This window comes from Marmota marmota, unplaced genomic scaffold (assembly GCF_001458135.2).
Source record: "Marmota marmota marmota unplaced genomic scaffold, marMar, whole genome shotgun sequence".
Classification (NCBI taxonomy): domain Eukaryota; kingdom Metazoa; phylum Chordata; class Mammalia; order Rodentia; family Sciuridae; genus Marmota; species Marmota marmota.
In genome coordinates this window covers 6,136,494-6,151,218 of record NW_026000026.1, presented here as the reverse complement: position 1 = coordinate 6,151,218, position 14,725 = coordinate 6,136,494, and the positions used below count along the sequence as shown (strand labels likewise).

The 14,725-nt window shown below is 55.5% G+C and overlaps 3 long non-coding RNA genes across 3 annotated transcripts; 1 reads left to right on the top strand and 2 right to left on the bottom strand.

The window, feature by feature from the left end:
* The first annotated feature begins 682 nt into the window (after positions 1–682).
* Positions 683–2,315, top strand: LOC125619162. Its single transcript, XR_007350673.1, has 3 exons — positions 683–1,030; positions 1,137–1,206; positions 1,474–2,315. It is a non-coding gene; the product is annotated as an uncharacterized LOC125619162 (long non-coding RNA).
* Positions 2,316–4,173: 1,858 nt separating this feature from the next.
* LOC125619161 lies at positions 4,174–7,160 on the bottom strand. The gene is made up of 4 exons (XR_007350672.1): positions 6,245–7,160; positions 5,839–5,963; positions 4,547–4,611; positions 4,174–4,407 (listed from the first exon to the last, which is right to left on the bottom strand). It is a non-coding gene; the product is annotated as an uncharacterized LOC125619161 (long non-coding RNA).
* A 586-nt stretch (positions 7,161–7,746) lies between these two features.
* On the bottom strand, positions 7,747–11,234 carry LOC125619160. The gene is made up of 3 exons (XR_007350671.1): positions 10,654–11,234; positions 9,319–10,080; positions 7,747–8,911 (listed from the first exon to the last, which is right to left on the bottom strand). It is a non-coding gene; the product is annotated as an uncharacterized LOC125619160 (long non-coding RNA).
* Between the last annotated feature and the right edge of the window lie 3,491 nt (positions 11,235–14,725).

The window sequence follows — 14,725 nt, the reverse complement described above, 5'->3', positions numbered from 1 at the left end:
GGTGGGGCCCACACAAATGGCAGTAGGGCCCTTACAAAAGAGGAACCAGAGACCTGCCTTGTCTCTTCCACCATGTCAGACATGGCAAGAAGGTGACATCCATGACCCGGAGAGTCGGGCCCCCACCTACACCAAATCTGCCAGCAACTTGACTTTGGACTTCCTGACCTCCAGAACTATGGGAAATAGAGTTTTCTTCTTTATAAGGTACCCAGCTTATAGTATTTTGTTACATTTTGTTACAATGGATTAAGACATTAGGTTCTAAGCAAAGAGTAGTGGGTGAGATAAACTCCATGTGTTTCGAGGAGCTGCAGTCTCCTGGTGGAGGGTGGGCTGTATACAAATACACTCACTCTCAGGTTGTGAAACATGCATAAATGGGACAGACTGGGTGACGCGATAAAGAAAACCAGAGGGGTGGGGCTGCTCTCTCATACTAGGTGGTCTGGGAGGGTCTTTCTGAGGGGGGGTAGTGCACTAAGTCCTGAAGGATAAAATGGACCCCCTTGGAGGGATTACAGGGAACAGTGTGCTAGGCAGAGGGAACAGCAAGTACAAAGGCCCAGGGAATGGAGCGGGCTGGCTCTGAAGGGCCAGAAGGGAGGCCCGTATATCTGGGGCACAGAGGGCAGGGACAGTGGCAGGAGGTGGAGACATGGGAACTTTTCACAACTGTTAAGTAGGACAGGAAGCGGGGGAACCGTGCTCTTTGATTCCTGCGGCCGCAGTGGGCTTTGGATCCTCCATCTTTTCTCTCCCTCTCTGGTCCTCTCCTGTGGGGACTGGGAGTTTCCCAGCCGACACCCGAGCTTTTGTTCTCAGCCTTTCCCTCTGTTGAAGGCTCTCTCTGGGACCAGATGCAGCCCGGGAGGCTTTTTTGTTCATCAGAAGCTAGAAGCAGAGACACCGAGTTCTTCAGCCTGATCAGAGAGGACAGGAGACCCCTGCCCCTGATAGTCCACGCAGCACGGAAATGCAGATGTCTCAGGAGCTAAGCCGCAGGCTGAAAGTTTAATATTTAAACCAGGTAAATACAACGTAACCTCCCCGTGGGGCCGGGATCCTCAGGGAGGGGGGATCGCCTTCTATTTGCAGACACGGCCCACTTGACACGGCGTTCCCTCTGTTCACAGTGTCACATGCTGCACATCTGCATGATTGTTTCCTTGACTAGCAACCATGACAAAGTGCCCAGGGATTCCGGTGGGTCGCCGGTCCCCACGCACCTGCCACCTCCTGCCTCGCCCTCTTGCTTGGACACGGAGTTTCTTTTCTCCTTCTTGACTCACCTCACGGGCAGCTGGTGCTTCCGTCAGCCCTGCGTCTCCTCCTCCTCCTGGGAGCCCACCCTGATTCACTTTACCCTCCAGCGTTCTCCCTCCTCCATGGGCCCCCAGCCTCCCGGTCTAGCTGCAATGGTGACCCAGGCCTGGCCAGTCGGCATGTTCAAACCCCCTTCTCCTTGGCCAGTGTAAACCCCAGGCAGCCACCTGACCCCAGACAGCCCAGTAGAAGCTAGTGGGAAAGAGGACCGGGACCTGTTGCTGCAGGATGTGGCGCACAGAGGAGAGAGCACTTGAGATCTACAGCCTTCCAAAGGAGCCTCGTTGGCCTCGTCCGTGGTAAGAGGCAAATTCTGCATGAGGGCCTGATGGCTGTGTCCACCTGGCCGAGCGAGGGGCTCCAATCGTCAGCACCAGAGGTGGACAGGTTAGGGAAGGTGGCAGAGGGGCTTCCTGCGGGAGGGGAGCCGGCTGGGATTCCTGGGGGCAGGGTGGGGGGGCCCTGACAGGCAGGAGGGCCCGTGAGCCCGGTGCGGTCAGTTCAGGGACACCAAGGAGCCCCTGGCCAAAGGGGCATCTGTGTCAGCAGCAGGTAGGGCCAAGCGGGGACAGGCTCGGCCAGCTCCTGCTCGTGTCCCAAACCAAAGTGGGGTCTATCTTGTGGGTCAGGGTTTTCCAGACCCCGGTGACGCGTCCCCCACCAGCAGGTCTCCTGACCCGCATTCTGTCTATTAATCCGTTTATTATGTTTCCTTAAACGGATTCCATTTCTCTCCTTAAGCCAGTAGCTGCATCCTAGGCATAGACATCTGAGAAAGCATGAGTTTTTACTTTCTCATTACATTTTCCCCTGGAATTCATTAAAATGAACACAGGCCTTTACAGAGACGCTGGTGTGGGTCACGAGGGAAGGCGTCTTGGTGTTCCGGGGCGTCAGGTTGGGGCCAGGTTGCTGGGTCAGGAGGGCCACGGGAGGCGTCTGACGGAGGAGGGAATGTGCTGGAAGGTGCGCCTGTTCCAGTGACAGTGAGCGAGTGGGCGGGTGGGGGCAGGGCAGAGGAGCGCCAAGGTGGGGGGGGATTGCAGAGGTCAGCAAGGCCTGGTGAGCAAGAGGCCAGTGGAGGCCCCAGAAGGAGAAGGAAGAGAAGGACCCACTGGATACAGAGAAGACCCACCAGGACCGTTGCTGACTGGCAGAGAGGGACACGCCAAGTAAACATGGGCCCCCAAATCTGTGGTCGTCCGTGATGGCCGTGGATAGAAAGTGAACACAGCAGTCCTGGACCGCCCTGCTGGTGGGGGAGGCCGGTCCTGGCACCTTACAAGACAGGAGACTGGGAACCGTCCTGAGCTCTGTCCACCTCTGATCCCCAAAGCCTATGGGTGTGATCTTGTGAGGCAAGAGTGACCGCTACTTCCATGGCCAGGTGTACAGTGAAGATCCCAAGAGCACGCAGGAGGCTAAGTGCTACCACAGGTGTCCTGAAAGACGGGGACAAAGGGGACCAGACAGCCGTCAGTGCAGGAGGAGGCGGGTGCCCAGGCAGGCGACTGGACTGTCACAGACCCAGGCCAAGGACGGCCACGGCCACCAGAGTCTCTGAGCCTGAAGGGAACTGCACCAGGGACTCAAACAGGGAAAACGGTGTCGGTCTCTTGATGTCAAATCTCATTTAAGATGCGCAGCCACAAGAACCCAGGCGCATCAGGAGAATTCTAAGGAGCTTAATTAGACGAGGAATAAACTGAGTCCTCTGATCCAAGTATCTCATGTGACCTTCAGTCACTGGTGGGGAATCAACTGAATCAACCAACCCCGTCCCCAGGGAGAGCCTTTCTGGGGCTTATAACTCTGCAGTTGAAATTGCCCCAGATTTCCCTCTTTGGAACCACGCCCGCCCACCTGTCCTCCCATGGGTCCAGTTGGCTCAGACTCATCCCCTCCCCCGTGTCCTGAAGCTAGTTCCAGAACAGAAGAGCATCTCTCAGGTCTGCACAAACCTAGAGGAGGAGACTCGTCCTGTGAGTCGCAGGGAGACAAGAGCATGTCTCAGCAGGCACCGCCAACACACGCCTCCCTGCGCTCCCGGGAAGCACCCTGGGCCACTGAGATGGCCTCACAGAGGAGCCATGAGTGTGGAATGTGTGCACGACTCATTTTGGTTTTTAGAAAGTGCATCGCAGCTGGAGAAAGCTTCGCAGAATATCAAAGACAAAATAAAATTCCCGCAGCTCACAGTCACAAAACGAAGGAGACGATGAAGCAAAAGTGAACCTAAGATCTCCCCCAACAGAATTGGACATTTTAATTTCTTAAAGGTAGCCCCCACTTCCCAAAAACAAAAAAATGCTGTCAGAGGGTGAAGGTCAAGGAAACGGTGACAGAATGAGGGTTATTGCGTAGATGCACAGAGCTGTTGGCAGCTCTGCCGGGGTGTGAATTGAGCGAGTGAAGGCGGATTTCACAGCCCTGTGCGGAGCGTGCTGGTGTGGCGGCGGATTTGCATGGGGACTCTCTGCCAAGTCCTGCCCACTGGCAAGCTGCTGTCACTACTTATGCTCGGCATCCGTGACCATGAGGCTGTGGAGCGCTCTGCGTTTTTGTGGAAGACGGTCTCTTCCTGGTCTAGAGCTCCCTGCAGGGAGGGGTGCAGGGGTGTGTGTGTGTGGGGGGGGGCATCCAGCAGACAAGGCTTGGCACCAAGGCACATTCTCTCTTTAAAAAACCCAGGTGGGGCACAGACCTCTAATCCCAGCAGCTCAAGAGGCTGAGGCAGGAGGATCGTGGGTTCAAATCCAGCCTCAGCAATGGCGAGGCACTACTCAGTGAGCCTCAGCAACTCAGTGAGACCCTGTCCCTAAATAAAATACAAATTAGGGCTGGGGATGTGGCTCAGTGGTCGAGTCCCTGAGTTTAATCCCCAGCACCAAAAAACAAACAAACAAACAAAGAAAACAAATCCATGTGGGTTGTACTGGGAACTCCATAGGACACAGAAATACAGGTGAAATGTGGAGCAAAGGAACCCTTCCCGAGGTTCTCCGTGGGCCTGGCTCTAGGATTGACGCCGTTGATGACGTCCTCTGGGTCTCCATCACATCCCGGTTCCTGGGTGGGGGTCTGAGGAAGTTAGGCTGATTTTCAATGTGGGAGGGGGTAAAGTGGGGTGAGCCGTGCCTTTTCTACTCTCTCGCTCCACGTGTCCCCCTGCACCAATGTGCACACACAACTGTCAAACAGAGGGTACCGGGGCTCTTACCTCCTCAGGGTCCGTCACTGACTTGGGTCAGGCACGCTGATTCATAAAGGTGGAAACTATAGAAACTTAAAAAAAATCAGCGGTTGTCAGGGACTTGGGGAAGGAGGGACAGAGATGGGGTCTGGGGGCTTGTAGGCAGTGCGCACTCTGTAAGATACACAATGGAGGGAAAGTGTCACAATTCCTTTATCAAAACCCACAGAACAGCCAACACAGACTGACCCCTTAGTTGATAATAATGGACCCGTATTGACTCGTCATATGTAACCAACGTCCCTCTCTGCCAGATGCTAAGAACTGAGGGGGGGGGGGGACAGGGCTTGGGGTTGGGGTTGGGGACGCTGGCCTCCTTCACTACAGATTTTGTCTTTAAACCTGAGACTGCTCTAAAAAGTAAAGTCTGATTAAAAATAAAAATAAAATCACATTTCATTCTCTTGGCCAGTGCTGGTCACTAGCAGAACCTTGGGATGGCAGGGTCACAGGAGAGAAGGACCTGTCTCTGTTACGCTCGCTGCAGACAGGTCAGGTGCGTGGGAACCCTGGTCCTTCTGCTCCATTTTTCTGTGGAGTTAAAATCGCTCCAAAAAATCAGTCTGTTGATTAATTTAAAAACAGAATGTCCTAGGAAAAAGAGGTACTTTTAAGTAACCAGTTGCCCAGAGCCAGGGAGAGCTTTGGTCTGTTTCAAGCCACCTTGTGGGTTTCTCATCCCAGGAGGCCCCGGGATAGTTGTTATTATTACTGTTGTTGTTGTTGTTGTTTTGTGGTGCTGAGACAGAACCCAAGGCTCTGCACAAGCAAGCACAGGACTGGGGGTCATGGGGAGGAGTGGGGGGACACAGGCTGGGCCATCAGTGACCCCCAGCACTGGCCTGGTCTCTGAGGTGTCTCGGTCACCTGGGGCAACAGTATAAGCAGGGTTAAAAGGTGTGCGGGACCGAATTGTTAGAATTCCAAAGGAATTGCGCCCAGGGTGGAAGGGTCTCTCCTCCAGAGCGGCTTTCCTTGGAAGATATGCGAGGAATGAGAACCACGCCAACCAGAACACAGGTGTGACAGCGCACCTCCTGATACCTGTCACTGCTCCAGGCTGTAGGGTCCATGGCGCTTAGTTCCCATACCCCTCACGTAGCAGGTGCTCACTAAACACCGTGGCCTGAGTGGGCTGGGGGTTGGACTAAATGGGACTCAGAATCCCAAGGCGTGGCCAGCCTTCCGCCTGTGTCCTGGTGGGCTGGATAGTTGGTCTTTGGGATGCATCTTCCAGGGGAGCTTCCCGTGGACCTTACCATCCCTGTCCCTACGCAGGGCGCTGTGGATGCCAAGCCCTTCCCATCGTCCCCATCCTGTCTGGACCGCCTCGTTATTGTCCCAGCCAGCCAGGCCGAGTGGGAGCGGGAGTTCCTGTTTCCATCTGTGAAGAGAAACACAAAGGGTGAAACTTAAAAGGAACATTCCGGACCTTTGGACCCGTCTAAGCTTTCACTAAGTAAAACCACCTTCAGTTCAGAGGAACAGGAGGAGTCCTCCATTCCTGCCCCAGTTTTGGACAGATCTAAAATCGCTCTAAAAAATCCCTCAGACTCATCCGAATCGCCCCTTTGAATTGGGTGTTCCCATGAGCCCGTAACCAAGAGACTGACCCTTGCCATCTTGCAGGGGCCACGTGGTCACCCCAACACCTGTGGGACCCACCTGTCGAATCCTTCCTACTGCTGTCCAAGGGGGAGGACCTGAAGACGGCGACCCATTCAGACAGCAGACATGCTAGGAACCCAGAGGTGACACAGCGCCAGGCCTGGTTTGAAAGATCCGCAGACGCACAGTGAATCAGCCGTGGGGTCCTCAGGCCCCCTTTGCCCTGTACCTGGGTCTTCCTCCTACGAGTCCTGCCACACCGGCTGCTGGCGGCACTCAAAGGAGAAAAAGCCCACCTTGTGCAGTTGCCGATGACCTGGTGGAATTTCCTGGGGACCAGGGTTCTCAACCCGGCAACCCTCCGCCCCCTGTGAAGAGCATCGTTGTTCTCCTACAGAGAAGTTCATAAATGCTATAATCGATCTCTACGCACAAAGGCAATCAGGATGCTGCGCTTACCTGTCATGAAAGGGGGAGAATGGAAAGAGTAAGAAATTAGCCCACTACGAGGGAATTCCTAAGAGAGAAACAAGAAGTCATATGGGGTTGGCTTCTCCTGAGTGTGCAGAAGAACTGGGCGAGCTGCAGTACGCGGGAGGCTTGGTATGGCACCAGGGGGCTTTCGGGGGGCGGCAGAGCTGATCTGGATTCTGTCCTTGGTGGTGGTCACACAAGTCTCTGTGTAGAAGTCACCAAAATGATCACCCAAAAAGTCAGTTTCCCTGATGGGCAGATTTCTACAATTATAAAAACGTCATCGCCAGGAGTGACACTGGGATCCGCAGAGGCGTCTGGCATGCCCGTCAGTGCCCGTCCGTGCCCGCGAGCTGTGCTGGGGACCTGCCTGTGCTCCCCCTCGACTTCATGGGCTCCCTTGTTTTAGGGGACACAAGACTTTCGTGCGGGGAAAATCTCCAGTGGACTGGGTGGAGCTGGCCACTGACCCGTGCCCTCACAGGTGTCTCCTCCTCCAGCAGGGCTCCTGACCACCTTCTGGATGACAGCCCCCTCCCTACCCCCGCACCTCCCCGCTGCCCCCCGAGCTGCCCGTCCTGCCCTGTTCTACACGGCTCTTCTGTCTTGATCTGACGGTCACACACCGTCCAGCGGGAGGCCCTATGGGAGTCAAGCTCAGACAAGAGCCATCTGTGGGAAGCGCCGTGTGACCCCTGCATGGTTTAAAACACGCCGATTGGCTGGGTCACGTGGGCGGAGCCAAAAAAGTCCCCCAATGAGCAGCTCCGTGGTCTGAAAGGGCAGGGAAACAGCCCAATGAGCATCACCGCAGAGGAGCCAATCAGCTAGATGTTGCTGGGGCCGCTGTGAGCCAATCATCAGCCGGCAGCTGGAAGTTTGCTGGCAGCTGGAAGTTTGCTGGGGCCCCTTCGGCTGTGGCTCTCAACATCTCCCCCTCTCTGTTTAAACAACAAGCATGTGGCTTAGGGACCGTGCCTGCCTTAGGTTGTCCAATAGTACATATGGTCCTTACCCGTTAGGTTGGTACCATTGCAATTGGATCTTACCCGTCACTGACTACCGGTCCAGTATACATCCACACAGGCTTTCAGTCCTGGTGTGGAGAGAGGAAGGGACAGCGTGGCTTGTCACCTGAGACTGCCCAATGCCAAGACATCAGAAGGAAGAGGTGGGCTCACTTCCACGCTGCTTCACGCCAGCAAGTGTGGACCTCCCACCAGCAGGCCCAGGGCTCCAGCACCGGGCAGGGTGGGCAGCGGCCAGGTAGCCGCAGGCCCTGCGTGGGTCAATCGGGTCAAACACCAGCAGGACAGAGGCCCACGCGGCTTCGAGGACAAACACCCACAAGTTTGGGGCAAAATGATTTGGACACAAAGCTGTTCTTGGCCCTGAGTGTGCGTTTGAGCCTGGTGAGTGCATCCCCCAGGCCCGCGGCCATTTCCCCTGCCCTTCTGCCATGGTGCCCTGCCTCGCTCGGGCCCAGGACAGAGGAGCTGCCCGACGGTGGACTGAGACCTCTGAAACTGTGGGCCCCAGTAAACTTCCTCCTCTAGAACAGTTCTTGCCGGGTCTTTTGGCCCAGGGTGAAGAGCTGACTAAGACGCACTGCCTCTCCTTCCTCTTCCAGGACGGGACGACAGCCGACTCAGGGAGCTGTTGGGAGGCTCTGCAAACAGTGCCCAGGACAGGGCGGGGCTGCAGTCATGGCTGCAGGAGAGCAGCGGCCATTATTACTGTCACCTTGTTATCGTCCACTGGGGACAGCCAGGCCAAGCTTGCTCCTCCTCGGGGCCTGTGCCCTTGAGCCCTGCCCCCATCCTGGACCGAGGACCCTGGCCCTCCTCCTGGACCGAGGGCCTCCCCAGCCCCACCCTCTCCTGGGCTGTCACTCCTGGCCCCACCAGGAATCCTGGCTGGCCCTGCCCTGGGCGGAATCCACCACTGGGGCCTCTCTAACTTAGACCCGCACGTGTCCTCTCACCCAGCATACTGATCCCGTAGAAACCGAGGCACCCCCCACCGTTATATGTTCTTTGAAAAAGAAATCCTCAAAGGTTTTTTCCTAGTGCCGACCACAGTCGCGGTCGATGACGTTCTGAGAAACGTGCGGTCGTGAGGCAACTTTGTTGTTTTGCAGGGTGTATTCACGGTGTGATGTCACCAGGTGAGGCGTGGCCCCGAGGTGGACTGGAACATGGCACACAGCCCGTGACTGCACAGAGTGCTCTCTGGTGACGAGGCCCATCACTGGGAAGCAGGAATTAAGGACAGGCAGTTAGTGTGCATAGGTGGTCAGTCGCATCGGGGAGATGAAAAATGATGTGGTCTGGGAAGATGGAGAGGCCTCTGGGGGGTTGCGATGTTCCCTGGTGACAAGGTGAAGCTGGCTTTTAAAAGACACCTTGTGATAGGTGTGTTACCAGCAACCTGACCAGGGACCCTGTCTGGATCCTGGCTGGCTAGACCCAGTCCCCCACCCGCATAGAAAAAGGAATTTATGCAGTTTGATCAAAATGGGGACAAGCAGCTAGGTGGCTTCTCCCCACCAAGGGGCAGATGCAATTTATAGAACTGAGAGCCTGGGGAGGCACGTATACAGCCAGTTGTCCATGCTGGACAGGTCAGGGGCAGGGGTGACCTCCCTCTCCACTCACCTGTTTCTTTGCTGCTCCTTGGTGGGGTGTGTGTGGGGGGGTCACAGCCCTTGGGCTCCCTTCCCTCAGCAGGGGGGACTTTATTCTTATTTCAGAGGGAAGACCCTGCCTTCAGCCGTTTCAGGTGGGCACAGGGAAAGCACGGGGGGGGGGGGGTGGTGACGTCCGTCTGGTGAGCTCTGTTCTTTGATCATAGATCCTGAGGTGTCCCTGGCCCTGGGATCTGCCTGTGGACCCCGCCTCCTCTGCAGGTGGCCGCAGGTTTCTGAACTACACCTGCTGTGCTCTGCCTGATCTCAGCTGCATGGTGCGGCTCAGGGCACAGGTGATCTCGCCAGCAGGAGGCGATTTTCAGAGATGAGTAACTTCACAGTGAGGCTGAGACGTGGAGATTTCTCAGAGCTTTGGGAGTGACGGGCCCAGAGGACCCAGCGGGTCGGGCCCAGGTACGGGGTGGGTGCTTCACATCCCCAGCTACAGTCCCCTTTCTTTCCTTCGCCGCCTTCCTACCCGGGTCTTCTACCCCATAGCCATCAAACCCCAAAGAAAAACCCGCTTCACCTGGAAACCGTGCTTTGGGCACTGTCCTGCCGTCCCCTTGTTCCTGAGATGGCGACTCTGGTGTGAACTCAGGGCAGCTGTACCAGCTTCGTGCAGAACATTGCCAGGGTGACATCACCAGGCACCTCCCCCTGGGTCTGAGGGGCCTCCTCTGCGTGCTTGTCACCAGCCATGTAACCAGTCATCCCAACACCCGAGCGGCTGAATGTTGGGACAGGTGTGACCTAATTGCAAATTACTTTTCTTACATTTGCCTTTATATTATAATTAGGGCACTGCACTGAATTTCTAAAAAGATGTGTAAGTAGGCTGTTACCCAAGAATTAATTTCAACTCAAAATTTAAACTAAAGTGGAAATGATACGATATTTGCTTAAAAAAAGATGCTATCAGGTCTCAAAAGAGCTGAGAGCCACTTTTATACACACACACACACACACACACATACTGGGGATTGAACCCAGGGGCACTTCACCACTGAGCAACATCCCCAGCCCTTTTCAATTTTAATCTTTTTTTTGAAAAAGGGTCTCACTAAGTTGCCAAGGGTCTCACCAAATTCCCGAGGCTGGCCTTGAACTCGTGCTCCTCCTGCCTCGGCCTCCCTGGGATCAGGGGCCTGCAGCAGCCCAGTGCCTGGCTGAGAGCCACTTCCTAAGACTCAGCAGCACCCCTTTCCCCAGGGACCAGCAGGCTCATTTAAAGAGGCTTTTGAGCCTCTTGTTAAATTGAGCCAGATTTTTATTGTAGGAGGATCCTCTCCTCCCTGCTCACCCCTCCAGTTCTCCTCGCCAAGATTCCTCTTGAGAACGCTGCTGGGGGCAGAGCAGCTTGGATCCTCGCGTCCTTGGGCCATCAGAGTTCTGGGATTTTCCTGTGGATGAGTGTGACCCTCTGACTCTGGTTTGCTGCAGACACAGCTGGGGCTTCTGCCAAATTTAGGCCACTGCTGGTGGGCTGATAATTTGTCTCTCCATAGGAGACAGATCAATAATCAACAAACAAGCACCTTAGAGGAAAGAGCAGAAAGCTCAGTCATGCAAATCAGGCAGAGGAGGGGAGGAGGGAGGCCATTCACACTCTGCGACTTCAGCAGGGCCCTGGCCCTCAGCCAATTTCCATGAAAACACTGGCCCAGAGCGGCCAGGCTCAGGCACATTCATAAAGATTTGTCCCAAGCGGAGTAAACACCAGCGTTCCCAGGGCGCAGAGAGGCAGGAAATTAGCCCGAGGTTAACTGGGTCATTAGCTGTGACACAATGTGGGTCCTTGGGGATGGAATTTTGTTCCTTCAGCTGGAGGCCCCAATCTAGTGACAGTTCTCACAGTGGGGGACGGTGACTTAGCAGCCTGCACAGGTCTCTTGGATACCAGGGGAGCTGTCATTGTGAATCATGGCGCCTCTGACGTCAGGGGGGACTTGGGGGGGTGCAAAGTTACAGTGTAAATACACACAAGAGGCCGGGTATGTGTGTGAGAGTGTGTGTGAGTGTGTATGAGAGTGAGTGTGTGTGAGTGTATATGTGTGAGTGTGTGAGAGTGTGTGAATCAGTGTGTGTGTGAGAGTGTGTGTATGAGTGTGTGAGTGTGTGTGCGTGAGAGAGAGTGTGTGAATCAGTGTGTGTGTGAGTGTGAGAGTGTGAGTGTGTGTGAGAGTGTGTGTGAGTGTGTGTGAGTGTGAGTGTGTGTGTGAGTACATGTGTGTGAGTGTGTGAGTGTGAGTGTGTGAGTGAGTGTGAGTGTGTGTGAGTGTGTGTGAGTGTGAGTGTGTGTGAATGTGTGTGAATGTGTGAGTGTGTGTGTGAGTGTGTGTGAATGTGAGTGTGTGTGTGAATGTGTGAGTGTGTGTGTGAATGTGTGTGTGAGTGTGTGAGTGTGTGTGTGAGTGTGTGTGAATGTGAGTGTGTGTGTGAATGTGTGAGTGTGTGTGTGAATGTGTGTGTGAGTGTGTGAGTGTGTGTGTGAGTGTGTGTGAATGTGAGTGTGTGTGTGAATGTGTGAGTGTGTGTGTGAATGTGTGTGTGAGTGTGTGAGTGTGTGTGTGAGTGTGTGTGAATGTGAGTGTGTGTGTGAATGTGTGAGTGTGTGTGTGAATGTGTGTGTGAGTGTGTGAGTGTGTGTGTGAGTGTGTGTGAATGTGAGTGTGTGTGTGAATGTGTGAGTGTGTGTGTGAATGTGTGTGTGAGTGTGTGAGTGTGTGTGTGAGTGTGTGTGAATGTGTGTGTGTGAGTGTGAGTGTGTGTGAATGTGTGAGTGTGTGTGTGAATGTGTGTGTGAATGTGTGTGTGAGTGTGTGGTGTCATGAGCAGCTGCAGAGTGGGACCCACACCCCACACAAGGCCAAGTGAGCAACTAACGGGTGAGGTGCCTCCTCCACTGGCTCTCCCTGGAGAGGGCCGTGTTTTCGTCTTGCTCTTTAACTGCACCATGTCAGGCACCAACCCGCACAGATCAAGGGGTCCTCATCCCGCGTTATGCGTATATCTTGACGCTTCATCTTCTATCTGTAGAGTAAGAAAACCAAATAGTCGTCGGAAGGAGGCTCCGGCAACGGCCGGGCTTCACAGGGCAGAGCTGGGAGATTGGGAGGGAAGGCAAGCCCCTGGTCAAGGAGCCACAAGGAGCCACTTGCACATCGTAACTTGCCTCTGGCTGCTACCTGGGTTGGGCCATTTGTCCCGGCACTCCCCGGGGCAGCACAGTCTCTGACGGCAGAGCCTGGTGAGGAGGGAGCCCTGCCCGGGGTCATTCCTGGTCTGGGGCCTTAGGAGGAGCTTCTCCCTGGCAGTCAGGGTGCCGGCCCTTTGATCGATGCTCTTCTTGCCCTGAAGTCAGCTCTGCCAGGGTCACCTCTAGGGGAGCTTCTTCCTGGCACCACATCCTCAGTGGCTGCTCCACCTGGGCACGCCTGGCCTGCCGCCTTGTCCCCCTTCTCATGACCCCTCAGGCCATCTGAAATGACCTTGAGTATGGGTTGACTCAGGGACCATCTCCCTGCTCCCCACTTGAGCACAAGCTCCAGGTAGGGACCTGTCTGTCTGTCCCCACCCCCTACGGTGGCATGTGGCACAGAGGCACAGCCCAGCACATGATGGGGAACACTGGCATCCAAGTCCGGGTGGCAGTCCTAGCAGGGCCACCCGCTGGCACCTGGCTGAGGGGCAGGGGGCCTCTCTCGGGTCAAGATTTTCTCCTCTCTGGAATGGGGCTAACACTAAATATGCCCCTGAGGGGGGCTCAGTGACGGAGGTGACATATAGCACAGTACGTGGCCAATGCACAGGGATGGGGGTGAGGCCACCACACCGTGGCTCTGCTGGGGAAGGTGGTGCTGGGCACAGTGGAACTGCCGGTTACCGTGACGACGGAACTCTCTCCCGGTGTTGGAGGGTGAACTTCTGAGAAACACTGAGAGACGCTGAGGCCACTCTAGACCGCGAGTTTTATTTGAAGAATGGTAACACGCACTTCTCCACCGAGAAAGGGACCCAGAGTTGGTGTCCAAAGAAATGGGAGTGTCCTGTCCCTTTTATAAATTTCAGATTCTCTGTTCTCGTGCCCTCCTTCTGCCTTATCTCTGGGTAACCGTGCGGGATGGGCTCTGAGGCTTCAGCATCGCAACCCCCCAGAGGCCTCTCCATCTTCCCAGACCACGTCAGTTTTCATCTCCCCCATGCGACTGACCACCTATGCACACTAACTGCCTGTCCTTAATTCCCAGTGACTGGCGTCAAGCGGTCCCTGCCTGCAAGGCGCTTCTCAAAGGTTTCTCGTGACTATGTCACTTCTCACCACCAGGCCTCCCTGTGACGTTACCATCCCCACTCCACAGGTGAGGCTCAGGAGGCTTGGGCACTGTCTGGTGGCCACACAGGGGGTGTGGTGGGCTGAGGCCTGAGGGTGGGCTCCAGAATCCACCTTTCTCGCCACGTGCCACAATCTCCCCCTGGAAAACCCACACGTGAACTCGCAGCAGGATGTGCGAGTGTGAGCAGCCAGGCAGACGGACACATGCCGTCCATCAAACAAGCTCTCCGGCGTCCGGGAATCGGAGCCAATGTTCCCAAAACACTTCCAGAGCAGCTCCTCTGCCCCCACAGAAGGCATGTGACCTTGGGATGCACAGGGTGGTGTTTCCCCTGTGTGCGTGAGGCAGGGCTCGTGCCAGGGTTCTAAAGAGCTGCTACTGCCCGGTCCAGTTGGAAGAAGACAGGAAGTGGCTGTGGTTCGTTTTAAATCCCCTCCACTTGGCAAGGCCTGGGTGGTCCTGTAGAGAGGCAATTTGTCGAGCCAAATGTTTCTGAGCAGGAACATCTAGCCGGCTCCCCGTGCCCCTTCTCTTATATGGACAGAACCTCGGGCTGCCCCAGCGAAGCTCACCTCCTCCTGGGGGCTGCAGGTGGGCGGCCAGGACAGCCAGCTCCAGGCAACAGGAAGAAAGGGGTGACATCCAGGTCACACCCTTAAAGCGAGTCTCCTCCTTCCTGCTGTCCCCCTTCCTGCTGACCAGAATGCTGCTTTGTGGAGAGCCATCTTGGGCCACCTGGGCTAGAGGGACACCGCCGTAAGGGTGGGACCACAAGTCAGAGTCCAGCCCCAGCCTCTTGGAGCCCCAGGGTTCAGGTGGGAATGGAGGGGGGGCCACGGGGATGTAGCTCAGAGTTTGGGGTGGCCTCCTTGTTCCTCCTGGGCCCTCTAGGACCTGGGCCTCTTCCCCTGCCGCAGTCCGGCTGCAGCAAAATAACGAGGGGGGGGGTGACGAACAACTTGTGTACATTGATACAGCAGGAGTGGGAGCCGTTTATTGTAGGACAGGAGGGGTATATATACCTGGCATTTTGCCACT